The sequence below is a fragment of the Zonotrichia leucophrys genome, chromosome 13, assembly GCF_028769735.1.
Source record: "Zonotrichia leucophrys gambelii isolate GWCS_2022_RI chromosome 13, RI_Zleu_2.0, whole genome shotgun sequence".
NCBI lineage: Eukaryota > Metazoa > Chordata > Aves > Passeriformes > Passerellidae > Zonotrichia > Zonotrichia leucophrys.
Genome location: NC_088183.1, coordinates 5,941,390 through 5,962,146, shown reverse-complemented (window position 1 = coordinate 5,962,146; position 20,757 = coordinate 5,941,390). Strand labels below are relative to the sequence as shown.

Here is a 20,757-nt window from a genome sequence, read left to right as displayed (position 1 = left end):
TTTGCTATTCTCTTCCTTGGATTTTTCTCAGCAGCATCAGAATAATTTTATAAAGTGATGAATTTATTTATTTATTTATTTCAAATTTTTATTTATTTATATTATTTTAAAATATTTATTTATTTGCTTATAAAATGATGTGACTATTTACACATCTGACCGGGCAAATAGCAGAGAAAGTACCTCAAACTGGATAACCTATGGTCTTCATAGCACCAAATAGGAATTAATCTAATTTGTAAGCAAGTTAAAGCATCTGCTGCCCCATTTAGAGGCATTTCCCACTCAGTCAGGATCCCTAATAAAGGGGTGAATTGGCAGCCCCACTCATTGCTGGGGATGGCCTCGCTGAGTGAGGGTCTGCTCCAGCCCATTTCCCAGGACCTGCAGGGCAGGAATCTGCCAGCAAATGCTGAAGGATGTCAGGGGAGCAAACAGAGATGTAGCCTGGAAGGAGCCGGGGTGCAGCGCTGTGGCTGCTCTTTCCTGACCAAACTGGCACATGAGTTGATTCCCAGCCCAGAAAAGAGATCAAGGAATGGAGCCAAGGCTTTTACTGCCTCTCTGTCTCCTGCTCACTGCCCTGTTCAGACCTCTCAATTTCCTCTCTCCCAGTGAGAGCAGCGATGCCATGCCCATGTGATGCCCAGCCCAGGGGTCACAGCCCGGTCTGGCCCACCCAGGCTGGCAAAGGGTTCCTGTGTCCCTGGGGAGGGAATCTTGTACCAGGGCCACTCAGAGTGCCCCTCAGGGTGGTGGCATGTCCCCAGGGACTGGAGCTGCCTCATTTAGCTCTGTCTGCTCTGCTGGCTGGGATCTGAGCCCAGCTGGCTGAGGACCATGCTGCTAAACAGAGACTGCAGAGTAAGGAGCTCTTGCAGAGTGTTTGTGCCCCTCTGAGCATCACCCTGAGTGTGTGCACCCTGGAGCAGCTGGGTCTCACAGTGACACTGTGCTGTGCAACAGGGCTGTTTCTAACCTGGCTGGCTGATGGTCCCACAGGGCATTCAGGAGCTCCAGCAGTCCCCTGCCTTTCTCTGGGCCCCTTGGGGGCTTCTGCACATCTGTTCTGCCTTGTGGCCAACCCCTCTCTCAAACTGCTGAGTCTCTTCTCTAAAAACCATCAGCAGGATCCAGACAACCCTGCCTTCTCATTTCCCTCCAAAACTCATCATCTCCCCTGTTCACTCCTTAATCTCATAATCTCTGAATCCCTCCCAGCTGCCTTTATCAGCATCTATTCCATTTTATCTGAATTGCCAACCTGCTTTCTGGCTTCCCCTCCACCATCCTTACTCCCACCAAATGTCTCTTTAAGCTCCCATCTGATCCTCTCCCCTTTTCTCAGAGAGCCTCAACTCCTTCTCCTCCTCCTCCTCCTCCTTCCTCCTCCTCTTCCTCCTCCTTCCTCCAGCCCTTCTCTGCTTTCTCCCCGGTCTGCACCACCACCCGCGGCTGCTCAGCATCAGCCTGTTCCTGCCTCCTCACTGCCACGGGAATCTCTCACACATTTCCCTTTCTGATTTCCTCCCACAGCTCACTGAAGCTCCCAGAGGGGACACCAGGTCACTCCTTTCATGCTTTCCATGGAGGCAGTGATGGCTCCAGGTGTGTGACACAGCTGATGCTGTCCCCCAGGGGCAGTGGCTCCCTGCAGCACCTCTGGCAAAGCTCTCAGGGGTGACATGGCCTGTCTGCCTGCTGGCACATCTTGCTCTCAGCATGTGGAAGAACCTCCCAAAACCTTGCAGACTTAGGCAGAGCCACGTTTCTCTGCACTTAACTGAGCACTTGGGGGCCATTCACATCCTGCCTCCCCTTTTTGGACATCTGAACAGTTGTTTGTGGAATTCCTTATGGCTTGATGTGTGGCATTTTACAGCACAACTCTGTCATATCCTTTTTACATCAGATGACAAAATTACTGTTTCTTAGTGCTATGACCTGCAGTGAGACTGGCCAAAGAAAAGGAAGAGGGGGGAAATAAGCTGAAAATCTATCAGAAACACCAGAAGGAAGTGGGGCTGTTTATGGGGCCCAAGGGGAGGTGATTCAGTGTGGTGATTGGGAAGGTTTATGGGTAGATGGTTTGGAATGTGGCAGGACACACCACAGCTTTCAGTGTAGCCCTTTGCTCTCAGGGTGAGAGCTCTCAGCTCACCTGCAGTGAGACAAGCATGAAACAGAGGGGTTGTAATGTGGATCTTCCTTTTTGTTCTTACCGATACTCCAGAGCTCTTCTGAGCTCTGTGCAAGTCGAAACAACATTAAGTTTCCCCAGCTTATTCTCTCTATTCCTTTAATTCCCTTTGCGCTAAGGGAAGCAAAACCTTTGATGCATTGATAAGACTTTGCTTCCCACTGCCTGACATTCAAATCCCCCTCACTGCCAATGCAGGGGCTCTGTCTGGGGAAGGGCCCTGCCTTCAATTGCACAGCAGTTGGGAGACCCCCTGCCCTTCTGATCTTCTTAAGGGTCTGTTTTTGAAGAGCTCCTCATAGCAACTGTGGCATAAAAGCACTTGAGTGTGACTAAGTGTTGGCCTTGATGGATTTCCTGGGTCTAATCCCCTGCACATTATCCCAGCGTTGGCTTTACGAGAAGAATGATGAATTTTAATAGCAAATCAGAGACTTTCTGGTGTTCATGTTCTCCCTTTAAGGGGGGGACCAGACAGAGCTAGAAGCTGTAAGGTCTGAAATGGGCTGTGGCCACTTCTCTGCGTCTTAGACAGGGTGGAGTTGAGTGCTGACTTGAGCTGAGTCTGAGATCTCAGCCTGGTGATCCTGATCCCTCCCAGTTGGTTTGAAATGGGACACCTCTGGCAACCCTGTCTTTAATAACAGACATAGAAACACAGATGAGGCAGTGTGTCAGATCTTTGGGAGTTTTCCATGTTACCTTTCACTGCTGGGAGACCCATCATTCTTCCAGGACTCCATTGGAAGTAACTTAATAATCTCATCCCTGGAACAGGACTGACTTGCCTGTGGGGCTAATTTCCTTGTAGTCTGCTCCCCCAGTGCTGATCTACACGAGTGCTTTATATTAAATGTGCAATTTGTGATATTTCATAGTTGAGAAACGCTTGCCAGGTGTTATTGGTTTGGATTTTGGCATGTAATGAGCAGGGTAGCAAGCACTAATAGATGGTCTCTCTGACCATTTTCAGCAGTCACCTTGCCTTCTTCTTGCTGACACAGTTCTTATGGTAATTAATGAGCTGGCACATTCCTAGGAGCCTTGTCAATGAATTAATCTCTGCACAGAGGGAACAGCTGAACACAGGTTTCCTCCTGTTGTCTCTGGCAAACAGGGGAGGTGGAGAACCTGCAGGCAGGTGGAGAGGGGGCTGTGCAAGTCTTGCTTTAACAGGGGCTGGAATTATGCATCTTGCATATTTTGCATCTTGCATATATTTCTGTGCATCTGGTTTAATCCTCCTGAGCCCTCGTGTGTCTGATTAGAGTGTCCAAGGTGGTTATTTCTCCTGGCAAGGGAGTGCAGCTCATAATTAACTCGATGCTACAGGAGCAGAGGAGAGGCTCAGCTCTGTTGGTTGTGTGAAGGTGTCTGTGTGGAATCATTTTGTCCAAGCAAGCAAAGAATGGGGAGATATAGAAGGATGATCAACCCAAGCTGCCTCTTTTTTATAAATTGTGTTTCAAGATTGATCAAACTCCAGGACTGAGACTGGAATGAAACAAGGAGGGACAACAGTCCCTTCTGAGGGGCTCCAGACACAGCCTGTGTCCCACTGGAGGAAGTGTCCATAAAGGCAGTGAAGGAACATTCCCTTCCCTTCCCTTCCCTTCCCTTCCCTTCCCTTTTCCTTCCTTCCCTTCCCTTCCCTTCCCTTCCCTTCCCTCCCTTCCCTTCCCTTCCCTTCCCTTCCCTTCCCTTCCCTTCCTTCCTTCCCTTCACCTTCCCTTCCCTTCCCTTCCCTTCCCTTCCCTTCCTTCCCTTCCCTTCCCTTCCCTTCCCTTCCCTTCCCTTCCCTTCCCTTCCCTTCCCTTCCCTTCCCCAGCGCAAGAGGTTGTAGGGACCCCCTTGCCTTGCACTGCCATTCTTCTCCTGTGAATCTCACTACTCTCAGAGGCTGAGTGAATTTCTGAGAGCCTCTCCAGGCAGCTCCTGACCAGCTGTCCCCAAGGTCCACCTGCCACAGCTGACCTGCTGCTTCCCTTCTGCAATGCTTTATTAGACACTGGGCAGGAATTACCTCCTTCAGGAATTATCACTAAGGGTTGGGGAAAGAGGGATGGGTGGTAGTTGTTGCTAGTGTGAATAAGGCAGAAAACACGAATGTAAAGACCTTGTGGTTAAACCACTGAGCTCTGCCTTGAGACTTCACTTCTCTGAGTTGCCATTGCCTTCCTTGAGCCATCTCCTGGTAATTGGATCAGTGGATCATTACACATCCTGTTAAATGTCCAGGAGTCACTCCTGAAAAGCAGGACAAATCTCCCCTCCTCTGGTGTGACACTCCTAAAGGAGGAGGTTTTGCAATTTTGCAGTATAGGACTCTATAATGTGGGTCAGGGCAAGCCCAAGATTTGATTTGCTGAAATGTCCAGCACAGGGCCTTTGGTTGTGAATCACCTGGGCAAAAGGATGTTTGACTTTTGGGTTTGGGACTGTTCCTTGGTTTAGACAGAGTGTTGGGATAATAACCCAGCTGCACAGCCAGTGTTGTGTTAGAAGTCCCAGGGCTGCTGGTATTAATCCCAGCACTGATCTAAAGTAACTCATGGCTCTGTTAGGAAAGAAAATTGTATGTTTGCTTGAGGGACAAGGTGATCCATGAGAACTAAGAAATGAATGTTTCCTTAGGGTGTTTAGGAATGAGAGAGAATTTATCATCTGCTTCAGTACTTGCTTGCTTTTCTCCCTCTGGTTGCTAGCCCTAACCAGCCATGGGGAAACTCTTAAGGTTATGGCATATCTCTGTTTATTTGATTGTCCAGGAGATTGTAAAATGGCCTGAACTAAGGTGAAGTCCATCCACAGGTAATGAGGAGATTGACTTAAGTAAAGAAAGGAGGGAAACTAGCTACAATTCTGCAGTGAAGCTGCTGACCAAGCTCTTGGAGACAAGCTGGGTTGTTGCTTTCCTGTGGGACACCAGACTCCCCTGGACTGTGCATGTTTTGCTTTCATTGTCACCAAAGACATCTCAATGATGAAAGCAAAAGAAAAGTAACATGACTGGTTTTCATAAAAATGTATTTTCCATTTTGGTCCAAAAGGGAATCACCCAGGCCTCTACTTTTCTAAAATCATCCAGGTGCATCAGAGCATTTCCAAAGCAATTTGTCATCATTTCAGGGGCTGACTGCCTGTAGGAACAGGGAGAGCAGTGATTGGGTGCTACTCCCTGGATGTACAGATCTGTTTGACCCATCCCAAACCCACAGCTTCAAAAGGACTTTCACAGTGTTTCCTCAGCTCCAGTGGATTGCACTGAGCTGGATTCTGCACTGCTATTCCAGCTGTACTTCTATCAGTGTAGAATTACACTAAAATGTCAGCTGGAAGAACACAGGAATGCTGCACTCACACCTGGGGACATTTTGGTGGTCAGTGATGCAGCTAACACCACATGTCCAGTCCAGCATGGATACAGGGCCTGTCTTGCTCTATTGAACTGCTAAACTGTTTTTTTGGTTCATGTAAGTGGCTCTGAAACTGCAGTGACAAACAGAGCAGAAATTCCTGCAGAGAGCTGAAATATTTACCTACCACTGCCTTCATACTGCAGGATCCCTGGAGGTTTATGGTAAATTGCTCTCATTTGTGACCCCTAAGAAAGAGGTAGATACATCCAAATTTAATGGCTGGATGAAGTTCCTTTAAAGTGTTCACACACATGTCCTTTAATGCTTCTCACGTTGTGGGAGGCTGTGGAACATCCCTGGAAGTGCTCAGGGGCTTTGAACAGCCTGGTCTCGAGGAAAGCTCCCCTGGCAGGGGGGAAAATGAGATGACCTTCAAGGTCCCTTCCAACCCAAACCATTCTATGAATCTGTGATTCCCTCGCAGAGTAATCACAGCTCAGGGTGTTCTCAGCTGATCTCAGGGTGTTTGTCAGCTAATTTCGGTGGTGACACCATTCAATGGCAAGAGAGAGGCTCCCTCTGTGGTGTTTCCAGAGCAAAACTGAGCTGAGAGGTGATTCACAACTTTCAGGTAAAACTTCCCACGAGGATCTGTTCTGTTGCTGTGAATTAACAAACCAAGATCCATCTTGGTTAGGTGGAAGGGAGAGGATGGAATCTTGCCAAGAAGATGGCAGGTGAACCAATAAAATAAAAAATGTTCTGGCAGTCCTTATGTTAGAAATCACATTGTCTGGCACTTATATTAAATATCATTTTTAGTTTACAGCAGACTTCAGTGGCTTCAGTTTTGTCACACAGAACAGAGTTCCAGGGGTTATTTTTGGTTAAACACTTAAAAGTGTTTTCTTTCTAAGTCTTCTAACAACTTCTGTTTTACTTGTGCAGATTGTCCCAAAGTGCTTGCTCAAATGTCAGGTTTGACATAAAAGTGCCAAATATAAATTTATATTCTTGACCATATCTGTGTTGTATTATCTTATTCATCCTTCTGATTTTTCTTCAATGGACATTATATTTGTAGCCTTTTTCCAGGGAGAAAAAAAAATCTCAATTATCCGTAAAATCCTTTTTGAAATTTTGTTCATTTTTTACCATTTCCTCCTGGGTTTGTTGGATGGATCTGATCACAGCACTCACCAAGGAAATTACTTGTGGTTTCCCTAGAGCACAGAACATTGGCACGTTCTGTTTCCCAATAATTTGACTCTGAAGCAGAAGTTTGACACATCTGCTCAAAACATCTGTGGTGTTTAGAGAGTTTGATCATGCTGAGTGGATCAAAATGACCTTTGTTTTCTCAGCTTTTCTTTCTCTCACCAAATGTTACAGTGAGTTTAGATCCTTTCAGGCAGACTACCCCAACCTTGCCACTGTCTACAGCAAACATCATCTGAAGCTGTGCTGACCCCCTCTCTCATATTTGGCAGTCTTATTGAAATGTTGTCCTCACAAATCCTGTTACATTTTCTATTTCCCTGTTTGTTTTTTCATCTCGTTATTCATTGCTTTCCATCCAGAAGCTGAGAGGTGTCTCCACACCTTGGGCCTCTTTTCTCCTCCCATGGAGGCCACCAGAGGAGATCCAGGCAATCCCCAGTGTGGCTCTTTGCCTCCCTCAAGTGACTGGCACCAACACCAACCTCTGTGCAGCTGCAGCACCTTCCTGTGACTCAGGTGAGCCCTTCGCCTCGAGGAAGCTTGTCTCTATTATTCCTCTCATTTCTTTAGAAAAATAGATATGAAGATTTTTGGATAGAGGTGTTTTTCTTTGCCTGGGCACATCAGGATGAGAAAATGACATTGCTGCTTGAGATGGCAGCTCCAGACCCAGCCTTTTCCAAGACATCTTTGCTAGCCCATCTGACTTTCTAACAGTCTGAAAAATTCCACATTTAACTTTGCACCCAGGTGTCTCAACAGCTGAGGTGAGACCAGACATTGCTGAACAGGGCTTGGGGGAAGTGAAGGTGCTGGGCTACTTCCAACCCACCTGCTGATGACCCACTGGGTCATCTCTCTTGGCAGTTTCTGCCCAGAGCTCATTACACTGGTTGTTGCTAAAGCTGTGCTGAGCAGATCAGAGCCAAGGTTGCTTCAAGAGAGCTCAACTCAAGCTCAGGACGTTGCAGAATTGTCCTTTATTTCTTTAGTCATACGTACCTGTCTGTTTTCACTGTGTCCTTTAGCTATCCATATCCTTTTTCCAAAGTCACCAGACAGCTCCAGTCAGGGCAGTGGCATGTGAACAAGCAATATGAGGGACACTTGAAGAGACAATTCCCACCTGGCTGCCTCCCTCCTCAGCAGCAATGATTAGCCCAGCTCTGAATGACAGAGTGCAATAAAACTGAGACAGTTCTGCCCTTGGTGCATAATAAGTGAAAGACAAGTGGGAAATATCTCTGAAAAGTTTCCTCCACTAAGAGTAGGTGAGTGAGCACAGCCCTTTTCTGTCTGCCTTTCTCTTCACTCAGCAGCAGCCTGGAGCTGAGCCTTCAGTGTCTTTGCCTTTCTCTTTCCTACCTTCTTTTGCAGCTCCTATAGATAAAAAAACAATGTGGCTTTTCTGGAGCCCTAACCCCATTCTGTCACTGCTGTGCACTCCTGTGAGTGTGCATTATCTGACCATAAAGCTGCTGTGCAGCCAGCATGGAAATGGTATTGGCAAAGCTGTAATGGAGGCAGGAATTTATGTCTGTGGCCAGGTGGAGTTCTGAGGGATTGTACCTGAGCTAATAATACTTTGTTGTGAGCCACTGAGTTCAGCTATATCATTTGGGGCAGGAAAATCTATTGGTGCTATTCAAGTGTGGCTACCACAGTAATATAATTTTTCTTTGAAAAAAGCAGTGTTTACTTTTAATTGGAATCAATGCCAGTCACTTGTCTCACACTGAAAAAGAGTTAATGAGAGGGAAGTATAAAGAGAGGAAAACAGTTGAAAATTAAAAATATTTTGTTATGAATAATTATTAAATATCCCTAGTTTTAAGTCATAATTACCTGGAATTAGGCCAAGTGTAGCTAAGTCAAGGAGCCAGTTTGTTACTGGGTGATTTTGGAGTCCATCATCCCTTGTGCCAGAGAGGCAGGAGAACATGGACCCCACCAGGCAGCCCTTCCTTCCTCCATCCTCACTTCCCAGAGCTTGGGAAGAGCCCTGCTTGCTCACAGTGACCCCTGTGAGCTGGCACAGCCTGAACACCACACAAATCTCCTCCCTGGAGATGTGGCTGCAGAGCTGTTGAGGGTGGTGCTGAGAAGTCACAGATTGTTTTCGACTCCAATTTTCCATTCCTACCTTGTCGCAATAGGACATGAAATAAAACAAGGTAGACACTGGACTCTAAGGTAAGAAGAAGAAAAAGAAGGGAAGTTTATTTCCTGACTCCAATATTTATAGGCTTACAAAAGTGACAGTGGATTGGAGGATGAAAGTGCCACCTGTCTAATGACACTGGACAAGACAACAGGCCATCAAATTTCTCCTCTTCCAGAGAAGAATGTAAAACAATAATTATTTACATAAAAGTGGGTTAGAAACTTTATTACAAGAATGTAAACCTCAGAAGGCTTAGAAGAACTTGGTAAAACAGGGCAACACTACCCTGTCTGCTGTTCCTCAAGGAGTGGGTGCATCCCTCAACAGAGAACTGGCCATGGCACAGCTGGACACAATACATGTCCTGGCACAGCCTTGGGATCAGGCTTGGGAAATCTTAACCTTGGAATTCAGAGTGAAGAGCCACTTAAAAATTAGTTAAATGCATCTTTTCCCATCTCTTGCCACCTTCCCCACCCCATTCAGAGCTGCACTGCTACAAAGCTGGTGCCCCCTTCATGTCTCCAGCATCTTCATGTAAACAGATTTGTTGTCCCTCTTAGCTAAGGCATTCCAAGGTATCTGTCAGCTGCTAAAGGCATCATTTTCTGTTTATCTTCTCCTAAGCTGCTGCTCCAGCGGAGCTGCAAAATTAACATTGTGCTCAGCAAAACGGTCTGTGTAAAACAAGGGCAATTTATACAGAAATAGCCATAATCCTTCACATTAAAATCTGGCTGTTAAAATTCTGGCACCTCTCAGAGGTCACTCTAACCTAGTTAAGTTCTGTTAAGAAAAGCTGTTATTATGGCTCACAGCTTTTTTTTTCTCCCCTACAAGATTGTCTCCTTTGGCTTGTGCTCTTCAGCACTCACCTCTACCTCCCCTGCCCTGCTCCTGCCTCTCCTGGTTCAAATTGCTTTCTGTCATACATTATTAAAGACTAAACTTAACTACCTAGACACTGTGAAAAGTGCTCAATAGAGGGGTTAAAGTCCCTGCAGTATTTCCTTGTTTCTTCTTTTCCCTGGTTGGAATTTTGACCACAAGTGAAGCACATTGAGGGAGGTTCCTTGTAAAAAGGTGCTGGGCTGGAACAGAACAGATGTGAGTTCAGCTCCCTGCTGTGACAGGGATTTCCTGTCTGTCCTTGGATATATCATTTAATTTGTCTCTCTCACTCTGTCTCGTTCCCCACCTTGCTGCTTTGCAATGATAATATTTGTTTTCACCATCCAGCATATCTCAGTGTGTTTCTTCTCGTGGTGCAAAATCTGTATTAACCAATGTGTACACAGGACTGTGGAGAGTAGGATTTCAGTCTCTGGACCTCAAATTTCATAATACCACACAAATAAATACATTAAATAAATGCCTCTCCTTCCAGCTTGTTCACCATGACTATATGATGTTTGAAACAGAATGATGTTAAGGTTAAACTTGATCTCTCTTGCCTGAAGCTTTTAATGAAGTAAAAAGGAAAAGATTTCATTCCAATATTAGTGAGACAACTCTATGACCTTAAATAGAGTCCTGCTGAATTTCTCTGGGGGAAAAGTACACAACTGTATAAATCACAGAATCATAAAATAAACTGGGTGGGATGGGACCCACAAGGGCCATTGGAGTTCAGCTCCTGGCCCTGCACAGGACACCTGCAGGACTCACACCATATTTAGAGCCACTGACTTCTGGTGCTGCTTTGTGCAATATTCCCCTTCATCTGCTGGATGGTGAAGCCTGGATCACCAGGGCACAGGGCTCATGAGCACTTCAGGGTGCATGGCAGGTCCTGGCTTTTATAGGGCACATTTCAAGGAAAAGCTTGCAGAAAAAGAATGGCACTTGGCACATCAAGACAGAGGAGAATTCCCTAGCAGTCATCTGAAGAAAATCTCACTTGCAAAATGAGTGGATGTTTCTGGAACCATGAAAAGAGCACAGGTTGGATTTGAGGTTGCAATTGCAAAGTAGGAAGATGCTTGTGCCAGTGTAAGTGGGCAAAACAAGGGTGGCACAGAGAGACTGGGCAGAGAAACCTTGGGCAGTTCTTCCTAGGGACCTCCTGTTTTCTGGCAGGGAGATAAAACAAACCTTGCTTCCTCTTGCATGAAGTTGCAAGAAGTTTATTCTCAAAATGTGCTTGAAACAACCATGATAGAGTCCACATTCCTCATCATACAGATAAAAGTGACTAAATTTGGGCTACTGACAACAGCACCTGGGCTGAAAGTGAATCTCGTTCTCTGTGCAGAAAGAAAGGTAATCACATTCAGAGGGCCCCAGAGAGCTCCTATCTCTGACATTGATATGGAGAAACAGACTGGAAAAGATCATCCTGACAAACAAAACTGTATTTATATTGCAGTCATCACAGGGACACAGGCGCTGGACCCTGGGAATGTTGCTTTTCTCTTTCAGGGGCCTTATCTGATACTGGCAGGACCATTCCCTCGTGTGATCAGTTATGAAGCTACTCCAGGGTATAAGAACCTCTATACTGCAAAGTTTGAGCTGGCAGAGGAGCACATTTCAGTGGCTCCACCATGCAGGTAGTTTTGGGGGTATCAGTGAAACTAATTACTGAAAGTTAGTCCAAGATTTAAACATCATGCAAAATGAAGTGGCAGAGGTTCACTCATCACCTTGGTGTGATAACCCACACTGTGGGTTATCCTGGGCAGCCATCTGGCTTGTTGAGAGGTTTATGAGGACTCTGCAATTTCACTGCAGGAGATTTTGCTCTAGTTCTTTTTGACCACATCCTTGGGATTTTGCATGGGCTGGGGTCTCTTTAGTGGCTTTATAGGATCAGAGAAAAACAAAAAAAACAGGTGAGAAGGTATTTTAAGAGTTTTCTTTATCCATTTTTCTCCCCCTCTAGCAAGGACCAGCTATCTATCTTTATAATTTCTGATGGATGTTTGTTCTTTAAAAGCCTCCAACAGTGAGACTGCCCCGCCTCAGGCAATCTATTCCATCCCCTGCTTCCCTCACCATTAGGAAGCTTTTCCTGAAGTCTAACCCTCATAGCTCTTGCTGTCACTTAAGCCCATTATTTCTTGTGCTTGCCACCTGGTTGTGGCAAACAGATTATTTCCTTCCTCTTTCCAACAACCCTTAAACAATTGATGGCTCTCATGCTGTCTCCAGTGTTTTTCTCATGTTCTCCAGTGCTTTTCTCTCCTCTGCCTGAACCAGCAGCTCCCTCGTTGCCCCACATAGATCATGGTATTTGATAGTTCTCATTTCTCTCCTCTGGAATGTCTGCAATCCTTTTTTTTTTTTGTTTTTTTTTGGTTGAGGTCCAGTGCCCCCAGTGGGATAAAACTGAGGTTTTATTGATACAAGCTGAGGGAAATAAATCAGCTACCTTTGCTTATAGCTCATGACAAATTCCCATCACCACCTTACACTTGTAGAAAGAGAATTTAAACTAAGACAGAAATTGGTGGCAGATAATTTTCTTCTTGTGGCAATTTATCTGTTGTCTTTCAGAAGATGCTATTAAAACTATTAAGCTTTATCACAACTCTGGTTCTTTCTCCAAATCACTAAATCTCCAGGACAGCTGGTACTGCTGAGCTGACCACAGCCCATCATCCCTGCTGTAAGTGTTGAAATTTGGGTGGGTGCTGGCAGCTGTTCCAAGGAATTAGGGTGTCACTGGAATTACCCAGTCCCACAGACCCTGACTTTGACATTAGAGTGTTTGTGGGTGGAACTGTGGTATTTTTGTCCCAACAAAGCAACAAGGTGGTATTTTTGTCCCAACAAAGCAACAAGGTGGCTGATATTGGACATGGGCTTCCAAATGAGCAAATGGGGGGGTCTAATTGTCACTTTTTTCACCTTTTCCTATTGTAACTTTGTTTTGGAGATTTTTTCTTGTGCTTGGAAGGAAAGCCAGGCCAGCAGAATTAGCTCTGTACTGATACAGCACAGGGACATCTTCTCCCCATTACTGGTACCACACTTGCCCAAACACAGAGGAAATGAAATAACACAGGTCAGTGTGATTCCACTTCCTGAAGGACACCTCTGTTGGATCCCACTCTGATACTGACACAGAAGTGACAATGAGGCACCCACAGAAAGTGTGAGAAAGAGCAGTGCAAATTTGGGTCCTGAGAGTATTCCTGATGGCACAGGATCTTATTTCACACTGTCTTCTTGGCTCTGGTGAGCACTTGAAATAGAAGATTTTGTTGTGAAGGGAGAGAATGGTGGATATGAAAAAACAAGGACGAAGAAAAAACATCTTTCCTCCGAGGAAGTTCCTAACTGTGGCTTTTGGCTTCAAAGGAAGGTTTGTAAGGAACAGCTGATGTTGAGAGGAGATGGAGAGCTTTGAAAAGTTTTGATGTGTTTTGGGTTAAACCTTCCTTGCTTCTTCCACTGAGGTCATGTAAAGGCCCTTCCCCATGTTTGTGTCACTCCCTGGGTTGGAACCTCAAAGGCTTAGAGAGGATCAAAGAGCCTGTAGTGAAAACAGGTTGATTTTCCACAGCTTTTGAGTTTGGTTTGAGTTCTTCTACTAAAACATAAAAATTCACAAAGGACCATTACTCTCAAAGAAGGGAAACAGACTGGGTTTTTTTTCCAATGTGTGGACTTTGCAGCTGACTCCAGCAGGTGACATTTTCCAGCTCTGAAAGTCTTCAATAAAATCCAGATTTGGTGCATTGAGATCAAGGTCTCTCCTCCCATGCTGTAATTTTTGGATGTAAGGGCTGCCTAATTGCACTGTGAGAATCCTTTTAAAAAGGCACCTCCTGACAGGGCTGCTCTTTAAAATAGGCCATTAGTCTTGTGACAATGCATCAGGGAATTAAGTGAGTTTGTTAGTGAGGCAAACCTCACATTGCCTTGCTCAGGCTCTTCCCCTGTGAAATGGAAATTGGTCCAAAGAAAGGAGGCACCATGGGATGCACAAACAGGGACACTGGATGGGACAGCAAAGCATCTGGAGAGCTTTCAGCCCTGCAGGTAGTCAGTGTCTTTTCCTTTGGCACAGGTCTGCTGGTGGGTGTGATCCCCTAAATAAAGCCCCATGGCCTGAGGTTCACTCAGTGGCCATCAAAAGACAGGTGTGAACCTAGAGAGAGATTTATTTAGGGAGAGACCCAGGTGTCTATACTTTTAATGATACTATGGATTCCCAAATTATCTGGGATGTCCACACAGGGCTTTTGGACACCCAGCACTTACAGAAGTTCAGTGGGAATTGCTTGATTATCTGAAGTGGTACCAAACACCTGAGCTTAGGGAATTGGTCCTAGAAATGGCGCTTGGAGATATAGAAAATCTCCAAACACAATTCAGCCCATTCAAAAATATCCATAGAAAGTGTAAGTGTGAGGGATTTGGTGGAAATTCCACACCTTGCACTTGAATTTTCCTGTTATTTGTAAATTTATGACTCAGTCCGCACATGGGGCTGGCCCAGCACCTTCCAGCCTTAGGCTCTGCTCCTGCTGGTGAACAGATGAAACAAAATAGGGACCATAAGGGTGTTGTGTAAAGAACAAAAACTGGGGCACGTTTGAAATCATCATAAGGGAAAATGGGAAGAAACAAAGAAACATCAAATTCACTTTTAATTGTGGTAATATAAAAATAAATATTCCAGCATCCAGGGCATGTTTTTCACCCTGATATACCATGATTCAAACTTGCTACAAGACCTCAAGCTTCAATATTTTGTTATGTTTTCCTGTCAAATTTTCTTGCTGATAGCTACAAATACCAGGAAGCCTCAGCAGCATCAGCAAAGCACCAATGCTGTGCTCATGCCCAGGAGAGTGGGAGAGGAGCTGGCTGCAGATTGTGTTGACTGGACCACAACAGCCCCAGCACATTTAACTTCAGAACATGGTCAGGTGCTGTGTCAGCTGCCCTGCACACTGAGAGCTGCACTGTGCTCCTGGGAGGGAAGCATGGGAGCAACATCTCTGTGATCTGGTGTTTTACTCATGATAATTAGTCCATAGAAAATGTTTCTGCCCTGCCCAGTTCCACAGATCTGCTGCTCTTTATACCCTGCCATGCAGAGGTGTGATAAATGTGTTAAAGGAAGAGGTTTTTCTTTTTTTTTTCTTTTTTATTTATCTCATTAAAATCCCTTGATTTGTGTGCTGTATTTAAATTTCAGATTTTATCTGGATTTACCTTGTGGGGATTTCATTAGATCTACACAAGGAATGGGACACTGAAAAATGCAGAGAGAGGCAGGAGGAGGAGGATCAGCTTTGAAGTTAGCTTTGACCTGAAGGACTGAGCTAACCCATTCTTGGTGGTTCAGGTTTTGGATATTATGAAGTTCTCACCTAGGACAGGCTCCTTGGCTCTTTTTCACAGTGTACATGATGAGGATATATATTTATTTTAGGTAAACACTTAGCCAGAAGGAAGACAACATGTGGTGTAAGGTAAATTATGCAGATAATGTTCTATTATGTGCACAGAGTAAAAAGTAGAAGGGACATGAATTTCCCCAGGGAAACACCTGTGAGAGGGGAGGCTGGGACAACACATGAAATAAAATAAAGAAGAGAAGAAAGAAGGAAAAATAAATTGGAAATAGACAGTTCTGGCAGATTTTGCTTGAACGAGACAGAAGACTGAATGAGCAAAAGATTGTACTGGAGGCGATTCCTTCCAAAGAAAGGACTTTGTATTGATGTCACATATCCAGGTCACTGCTCCAGCTCCTGAGGACAGGACTTTGACCCTGCAGGTATTTATGAAGCTTGGAGTGAGAGATTGGAAAGTGTGAAAAGAATCTATTTAGAAAACAAGTTGGAGCATCTCTTCCCTCCAGACCTTGCTTTTGTTACAAGGTGGGGAATGCAGTGATTTTTTTGTAGTTCTGGCCTGTTCTGTATGGACTGCTGAGGTCTGGCTGGAGCCATTCCTGTGGGTTGTGTGGCAATGCAAGATCAGATGCAGCAGAGAAAGCAGCCCCTGGGCTGAACCAGGCACAAAGCACTGCTGAGAGTGGAGTAATGATTGTATTTGAACAGCAGAGCACAGGGAGAGTCTCAGTGGGCAGTAACACTTCATTCCATCAGCAGCAGCAAAGAGAGGCTTCTCTGCTGTGTCTCTTGTTTCACTCAGGGCTGTGCCTGGTAGCAGCAGCAGGTCTCAAAGCTGCTGGTTTGGGTCAGCCCTGGTCCTGCCTGCCCTGGTGCTCAGCTCACTGCAGCTGCAGTCCTGAGGGGTCTGTGTGTGTTCTGTACAGTGGAACAGGCTGAGCTGTGCTCGAGGGAAAAAAAATGAGAGAATAAAATAGGCTGGGGTTTTTCCAGTCCTTGTGATAGGTCCATAAAGTGTTAATCTCCTCCAGATTTTCCTCAGTGTGTTCAGCCTCAAACTCTCTGACTCTCTGGCTTTTGAGACTCAGGGATTCAGGATTTTGCAGGATATGCTGCAGCCATTGACAGAAATACAATTGTCTCTTCCCATGTGACTGCCAACACTTCGCTGCAGATAAAAGAATGGGAAAACAAATCTTAAATACTGGAACCCTGTGGTTCTGCCTTCCCAAGACTGTTTGGGGTGACCCCTGTGCTGTGCACTGCCCTCCTGCAAGCAGCTGCTGGCAGAATCCCTCCCCTGCCCTGAGCTCACAGGTACAGCCCCACAGTAAGAAAACAAGCTTATCAGTCTTTTGCATTTGTGTTGACACCTGCAGGTTCAGAGACTTTTTGTTTGTTTTCCCTGTTCTCCTCAGTGTATAATTGGCCAGATTGCATTTACTTTTTCTCTCTCTTGCACTAATCACAGCTGCAGACTGGAGTAATTTGCTGATGCTGTACAAGGAATTGTCTCTCCTGGAGTCCTGGCTGGTGTGATCAGAACTCACATATGGTACCAGAACAAAGGGCCCTTCAGGCAAGTGGTTCTGTTTATTTTGGCTCAGGTCAGTGTTCCTCCCCTCTCTCTGTGTCTTCCCCTCCCTGTGTGCTGTGCTCATCTTTTTTCCCCTGATTTTGGAGCTGCTGGCTCCTTGCTGTCAGATCTAGGGTGGCTTGGCTTGTGCAGCATCAGCACCACAGATTTGAAGGATGTGGGAGGAAAGTGTCCAACATACTGCTTGTGGTTAATACGCTGCGATGCCTTGCTTCCCTTTTCTCCTACTTCCTTTTCACAGCAAAGAAACATTCCAAGGCTTCCTCTCTGCTCCCCCTCCTTTTCTGGTTAAAGATATTGTGAGTGGCTTCATGTGGACTCTTGTTTTTCATAGACACTGTGGGTTCCACCATCTACAGATTACTCTAATCCTAATAGCAGTTATTGGCCTTGACTTATTCCTTATTTCCTTTGGAGCAGCTGCTGGCAAAACTGCTGCTCTCCTGATGAATTTTGTTGGTCTAATTTTTGATAGCATACTTACAGCTAAGGCTGACAGCCTGTTAAAACAGTGCCATCTCTGCATTTAGTACTTCTCTGCCCCCAGCTCTCATTTCAGCTAAGTATCAAACATCACTCACCATGTTGCAAAAATCAGTAGCAGTTTGCAGTATTAGAAGGAAGGAAAATGACAGGAAGTAATGGATGAAAAGGTAAGTAGTGAACATCAGCACCTTTGGTGGTTGTGTACTGATAAAGAATAAAATAGCTGCTGTCTCCTTCCCTCCTCCTGAGGCTTTCTTTTCTCGACAAAGAGGCAGATATATAATGGTTAATGTCTCTCTAGCATCAGTATCCTATCTGTGGGCTCACAGATTTCTTCTATTTGTGCTGTTATTTACAAATAAAAGCTTTCCAGGTTTTATTCTTGGCCCTTCCTGCATTGTGTGTAAATGTATCTTCTTCTGTCATTTAGCAATGCTTTAGAAAACAGCTGGTGCCCCCAGGGTAAACCTCTAAACAATGTCCTACTCTGACAAAATTCTGCTGCATCAGCAAACCATGTTGTGCATATTTCTCTCATTGTTTTGCAAATTGCTGTTACAAAGAGCTTTTTCATTAAACAGGCTCTTCTGACCTAAGAGATAGTAAAAATTACATTAGAGATGCCATAGTAACTTGTCACTGTGACCTGCCCTAAATAGCTGGACTTATTTCACTTGGATAAATCATTTATTTATAATGACCTATTATGTCATCAGAATTCTGCAGCAGAGATGCTTTAGCTCCAAGTGACATGAATATTCTTTTGAAGGGCTAATCAGAAGATATATACCATCAGGATTATCTGCTTTAAAAATACAGTTCTAGACAGCACTGCCCAAACTGGGAAGCAATGATTAATCTGTTCTGATTACTGTGATCATATAGATCCTTGCTGCTCACCCATTCTCCATGATCTCAGTTAGAAACAGCTCTAATTCTTAGTTCTTTTTTTCCCTAGAGCTGCATTTCCATGACCAAATTTGCAATTAGAGCCCAGTGCTTCCAGATTTCCTTTGATAACTTAAGAGAACAGCATGGTGCAAAATTTTATCTATCCCTCTGCCTTTTCACAGACTTTAGTGCCTCACTGTCTGTTGGGAGCGTCTCTGTCTGCTTTGGGTACGTACATGGTGCTTCCTGAGCCTCAGAATTCCCTTTGTGCAATTCTGCTCATGAAAAGCCAGCCACAGCAGGCGTTTTGTCCTTGTAAATCCATGGCACAGGGAAGATGTTCTGTATTGCCTCCTGTCTGCTGGCACTGAGGTCACAGTTCTGGCACAACGTGAGCCAGGAGCAGCTGCAGAGATCCAGGGATGGCCCCGCTGTTGCTGCCTGGAGGGATGAACGTGGCAATAAGTGTCAGGAAAAGGAGATTGCCAGTCATGTTCTGTGTCCTGGCCATGTGATTGTGGGAAAGGGCTGGCAGGTGGCTCCTATTCCTTCCGTGGAGGGTGGGAGTAGCTTTTCTATCTGCTAAATGTCTGCCTGAACAAAACTGTCACAAATATTTGCACACATGGTTATTGGCCTCAGCCCCAGCTCAGGTCTGGTCTTTATGTCACACCAGTTCTTCTGCTGCTTTTGAAGACGTCCTCCAGAAACTGCATTTCTCCAGAAACATCCATTTCTGCTCCTCTGCTGAGGAAGTAAAGACAGTGCCTCACAAACCAGGACATTGGGGAATGACCATACCCTGTGTCCATTTTGCACCTAAACACTTCTGAAAATGTTCATATAACCTAGAGAAATCGTGACTGCAAGCGAATATTAGTGACCTGAGAGATGGTGTGTAAATGTGTGAATTTTTTTATTGTGTAGGCTATCTGTGTGAGGCACTGATTCTGATAAATTTCTGTGGGCAAAATGGTCCTCAAAGAGCAGTGAAAATCCAGCAGTTATTGCAGGCATCCGGAGAGGATGGAGGTGATTGCCCATCACCAGCTGTTCTGAGTGGGAGCCAGGAGGGCCAGCACTGGCACACTGCCTCTGGGCCCCTGCAAGGATTGCTTTAAAAGCTCTGTCTTCACACCTTTACAGTCCAAGTAAAGTGGAGAAATAAATCACTGTGCACAGTTGTCATTTTCCCCCTCTAAGCACCAGCCAAAGCGTTTAAATATAACTAAAGCACTGTATTTCCTCAGTATAAACACTCAGATACTTAAAATAAATTGCTAGGTCCTGGTATCAAAGGAATGATTTATAATCCAATTATACTGGGAATTTTATTCTCTATTGTTTCACTGATAGGTTATGGGTCAATTAGGTGTTTTACTCCTGGAGAAACACCTCCTCATTCCACCATAAAGTGTGAATTTGGCATTCTGGAATTTGCTCTGTCCACCTTGTAAACCACATCCAGTTTTTGGGGAAAAACTTTGAGAATCACTGTGCCAAGGGCCAGGTCTGTAATTTTTGTAGCATTTTGTCTCTGTTTACTGCATTGGCAGGAATGCAGAGAGTTCCTTTCTGGTGAATAATATTCACCATCTTCTGTTTCCTCATCAGTCTTGCAGTGTATGGAAGATGTTCATGGTGAAGCTGAGTCTGTAAGGTCACTGGGAAATGGATATTTCTGAGCCTTCAGGGGAGGCTGACAGCATCAGTAATGGGTCTTCAGCAGGGGCCATAAGCAGACACCTGGTGAAGAATAAGAATAGAAAAAAACCTGTTTAATCTTCTTCCATAACATTTTTACTCTCTGAGTACAGTCAGCTCAGGATTTCCTAAGGCTGATGTGATTCTCAGCAAGCTGTCCTGTGTTCCTCTTGTAGCTCCTTGTCCATTCTGCCCTTGAACATCCACAACTGTAGAACCACTGTGGAAAAGGCAAGTTGCTTTTAGAACAAAACCTATTATCCCCTCCAGTGGTATAAAAAACCCACACTTACTCTAAAGCCTCAGTAAAATCTGAACAAGGGAGGGGGTTTGACCAAGTTAGTGAATGTAAAAGAGGAAGTTCAGGGGGAAACTGTTTTATGATTATGCCTCTTAAATCTTGCATTATTTTAGCAATGCAAATTCAATGCTGCATTTTAATTCCCTTGTTAATATGGAATTTTCCAGTCCCGTATGTGTGTAAACCAGAAAGGGAATCCAGCCCAAGGGCTTTGTATCATCCTCTATTTGCTCCTCCTCCTTTCTTTTTACAAATTAGAGTGACAATGTCATAATCTTGAATAACATTATACTTTTCTATTCCTATAAACTACAGTCATGTTCTCTAGCTTTTGTATATCCTCTTTGCTCTCCTTTTTTACAATAGGTAACAATGTCATATCTTGAAGAACATATCTTTTTTACTCTATAAATACGTCAAGTCTCACACGGATAACTAAAAGAATAATCCAGCCCCAGTCATATTTTTGCAGTGAGACCCCAGGCAGATGATGTTTTTGGTATCCTCATGCCCACGC

General features: G+C 44.8%; 1 long non-coding RNA gene across 1 annotated transcript in view; it reads left to right on the top strand.

Annotated features, from left to right (window-relative positions):
• The window catches only part of LOC135453901 (uncharacterized), a 151,579-nt gene extending 134,789 nt beyond the window's left edge, over nucleotides 1-16,790 (top strand). Inside the window, exons 4-5 of the long non-coding RNA XR_010441987.1 lie at nucleotides 7,140-7,296; nucleotides 16,733-16,790. This is a non-coding gene — a long non-coding RNA (uncharacterized LOC135453901). The remainder of the gene's footprint in view (nucleotides 1-7,139; nucleotides 7,297-16,732) is intronic.
• The last annotated feature ends 3,967 nt before the right edge of the window (nucleotides 16,791-20,757 follow it).